Genomic DNA, 4,679 nt, shown 5'->3' with positions numbered 1-4,679 from the left:
CAGGTGTGATATATAGTACAATCTGTGTCACAAAGTGGGGCCCTAGTGTGAGAGGTGTCGATCGGGAGAATAACCCATCTGGACAGTCATGCATTATACATTAGTTAGGGATAGATACTTGTTTTTTCAGGAACGGGTAAGCTTCGGATAAGGCTGCACCCCCACAGCAGGAACCAAACTGGAGTTTCGGAAAACTTTGGGTAGTGTAGGGCCCAGATACCTTGCAAAGGGAGGATGCCCCCCTCCCCGTGCCTGTATTTATTTCTTTTTTTTTTTTCGGTGGGTCCCCTTTTTCTGGCAGGTACCTGAAAGTTTACCCCCACCCGCAACCTTCAAGGATATGTCACAGGTCCCAGGAGGCTGTGGGTCCAATATGAAAGCGCAGCACTACTCACACATGCACAGTGGAAAGCTGGCTGTGAAGCAACAAGAAGTCCATTCCGGTTTCCCACATCCAAGATGGCAGCACCAGGTACATGAAGACTGGCGAAGAACCAGCACGGGTGAGGACAGCGCTAGATCCCTGGACTGGTAAGTGCATGTTTATTAAAAGTCATTTGTAGAGTGAAGTTCCTCTATAAGGAAGGTAACCCTCGTTTGGTCTTCTTAAGAGATTATTATAATACAGAATTTATATAGCGCCAACAGTTTGTGCAGCGCCTTACAACATAAGGGCAGAAAGTACAGTTACAATACAATTTAATATAGGAGGAATCACTGGGCCCAATATAGGAGGGTCAAGTGATACAAAAGATAATAGTTGTGGGGGATGAGCTGATGGAGAAAATAAAAGTACAGTCGTTAGGTGGAGGCTGAAGAGGAGGGATCATCTTAAAGCAAACAGTGTAGGCAGAGCCGAAACTAGGGAGCGGGGGGGGGGGGGATGGGGGGCACATGCGCCAACTGGGCGCCAACTTGGTTGGGGGGAGGGGTGCCACATTGTATGTAGTGCTGACACTATCTGGGATTTGGGAGGTTGGATCAGGCTGGACTGACCTGGCTGAGCCGCTAAGCTGCATTCACACTACCGGCTGCTCTGTGAGCTTGCACTGCCGCTGATCGCAAGGGAGCCAGGTACTGGACACCGGGGATTCAGCCTGCTATCTTGCTGCCTTGAATTCAGACCTGGACAGGAGGAAAATACAGCCGATGGTGATAGGTTCTAGTAAATGCCACCCCTCTGCCCCTCCTCTTCTCTTTCTGCTGCCTAGGTCCCCTTTCTTGCCTCTCCAACCAACTGCTGTGTTTTGTATCAGGATAGGGAGCAGGGGGAATGGGCCTATGTCATTTATCGGCCCCTTTATTTTCTGAATAAACAGTGTGAGCAATCTGTACTGATCACTTACTTTTTTTTAATAACTGAAGCATAGTAAACGGTGTTGTTTACTATGGCTCAGTTTGTGAATGCACGGGAAGCCGCTCAGCACAGAGCACTTCCCATTCATTCAGCCGAGGCTGCAGAGAAAGGAATTGAAGAACCTGTGTTCCTTTCTCAGTCTTAAAAATGAGACATCAGGGGTCTGTTTAGACCCCTGATATTTCACCAAATGCCCCCAACTGGCTCCAAAGAAATTGTAAAAAAAAAAAATTGTAAAAAATAAAATAAAAATAATAAAAATAAAAGACTACTGACACCATCCACTGCCCTACTGACAAAATCCACTGCTCTAGTGACTGACCCAATCCACTGTGTTACTAACTGCAACCTCTGCCCTTCTGACACTGTCCGCTGCCCTACTGATACCAAACTCTCCCCTACTGACACTGTCCACTGCCCTACTGATACCAAGCTCCCCCCTTACTGACACTGTCCCCTGGCCTACTGACACCATCCCCTGCCCTAATAACACCAACCTCTGCTCTGCTGACATGGTCCACTGCCCCACTGACACCATCCTCTCCCCTACTGACACTGTCCACTGCTCTACGTATACCAAACTCTCCCCAACTGACACTATCCACTGCCCTACTGATACCAAGCTCCCCCTTACTGACACTGTCCGCTGGCCTACTGACACCATCCCCTGCCCTAATGACACCAACCTCTGCTCTGCTGACATTGTCCACTGCCCCACTGACACCATCCTCTCCCCTACTGACCCCTTCCACTGCTCTATTGACACCATTCACTGCTATACTGATACTGTCCACTGCCCTACTGACACCAACCTCTCCCCTACTGACCCCAACCTCTCCCCTACTGACACCAATCTCTGCCCTACTGACACCAATCCCCTCTCTACTGACACTGTCCAGTGCCATATTGACACTGTCCACACACCATCTACTACCAAACTTACACTGTCCACACACTATCCACTGCCCTACTGACACTGCCCACACACCGTCCACTGATCTACTGAGCGACACTTTCAACTTATAAAGTAGGCCAAGTTCATATTTTTACAGTGACATTTGGTTTAGTAATCTTAGTATTTTTTTATGGCTACAAGAATGCCTTTGTTTTATATAACCTTGCCCCTTTAAGCCCCTCCAACTTTTAAAGCAATTTGCCCACACCAATTGTTCAGTATGGCGTGCTATGCTATGCTATGCACGCCATATTGCTGCTCTCCCTGGGACACCCAAAGGTGTCCCAGGTCTTTTACAATCCTATAGTGTATACTTCTAAAATAAAAATTGTGGCAACCCTAGCCGCCAGGCCAGAAGAAAGCAGCAGTGCTTTATGTGAAGATTTCAAGCCTCACGTCCACAGCGGTTTGGGAGGGGCACTGCTGGAAAGGAAGAAGAGCACACAAAAGCAGACCTTAATAAACACTAGCTTCTTGGCTAACTTCTTCTTTCCTGGCAGCGCCCCTCCTAATCTGCTACAGAAGTGAGGTTTGAAATCACTATTACTAAAACTTTTATTAATATTATCATCCTATGGCTTGTCTATGTATTTATTACGCTTCCCTCTCTGGGCAGGGGGCTGGAAGTGTAGTCTTTGCCCTGGGAGAAAGAATGTCTAGCTTTGCCACTTAGAGTAGGAGATAGTTGGAGAGATTGTCGTAGGGAGTTCCATAGGATAGGTGAGGCTCTGGAAAAGTCCTGGAGGCGAGCATGGGAGGAGGTGACAAGGGAGCTAGAAAGCAGGAGGTCTTAGGAGGAAAGCAGAGAATGATTCGATTTGTATTTTGAGACTAGGTTAGTGATGTAGCTGGGGGAAGAGTTGTGGATGGCTTTGTACATTTTTGTTAGTATTTTGAATTGAATTTGTTGGGTGAGTGGTAGCCATTGGAGGGATTGACAGAGAGGAGTAGCAGACACTGAATGGTAAGGTGGATGAGCCTGGATAAGAAAGAAATCCAAGCCTGAATTTGTTTTTGCTGTTAACACGCCTTACAGTTTCTTAAGTGGATCTGTACAACCTGAGTGATTTACTATAATTGCTGGTTTATTGGATGAAAGCTCTTGTAAGGAAACAGTTGTGTCACCTTATTCCCTTGAATCCTCTGCTACACAGTAAGTAGCCACTACATCCGTGTGAAAGAAGAAGAAAATAGAAAAAGTAAAAAAAAAACATGTGCAATGCATCAAACGTTGATGACTGAGAAGAGGCAAAAAACGAACCCGGAAAAGTGAGCCGATCAGTTGATAAACTTGGAAACATTTAATAAAAAACATATAAAAATAAACTCATACATAAAATACAATTGAAAAGTAAGAATGTAATTGCTAATCTCCTTCAAGAAAATGCTATTTGCGTGGCTATCTCTGACTTCAAATCTTTGAGTCACTGACTGGGTACAAGATATGAAGATATACTATTTGAAGACTGATTTACATGTTGTTTATGTATATGTATACAATGTATACAATGTATTGACGGATTTATGTATTCATTGATTGATTTTTATGTAAATATATTTTTATGAATTTATATACTTCATGTTCAGTTCTTGATTAATGGATATTTTACTTATAATACTGTATTCTCCATGAAATATGTAATAAACTATTTATTCATTCTGTGACATATCATACTACCTTTAATAATTGTCAATGACTGACCTCATTCAAAGTCCCACAAACTTTGCCTTTTTCCTACAAATACTAGGGATGGAGGTCTAGTCATTATTTACACTTCAGATCATGAATCCCCCCCCCTCTTCCCTTTGTACCAATTGGGTGGAAGACACCCGTATTGTTCATGATCTGGGGCTTCCTTGTTAGGCATATCCAACACCTTGCTCCCTGTTTACATTTTGCCTCTTTTTGCAAAATATATGTTTAATCATCTAACTTTGCGTTTTTTGTAACTTATATAATTCTTACTGAAAAAATGTTTTTCGTCAATTGCTTACATCTTTTATACTCTAGGGAGGTCCCCTTCCCCCCAGCCTGTCTGTTCCCGGGGTTGCGATGCAGGATTCTGGCGCGCCCTTCCCCGCCCCGTCTCTGATATCATCCGGGGTAGTGGTGGGGTGCGTCAAAGGACGCATCGGCGGCATGCACAGTTGCCCCACCCCGTTTTCCAAATGGCATTGAGTTGCTGGGGCAAACCTTTGTTTTCCACTCTGACGCCTGGCCGGGTGGGTGTCTCGTCCCCGGCGCTGGTGCGCCGGATATGAGATCATACCTCCCGACCCTTTTAATGGTGTCCTCACATGGCGTTGGCGGTTACTTTTGCCTTGGTCAGAGGGGTGTTCGAGCTGAGAGGAGTTAGGACGCTACAT

The sequence above is a fragment of the Pelophylax lessonae genome (assembly GCF_965119305.1).
Source record: "Pelophylax lessonae genome assembly, chromosome: 1".
Lineage (NCBI taxonomy): Eukaryota > Metazoa > Chordata > Amphibia > Anura > Ranidae > Pelophylax > Pelophylax lessonae.
This window is presented reverse-complemented; position numbering follows the sequence as displayed.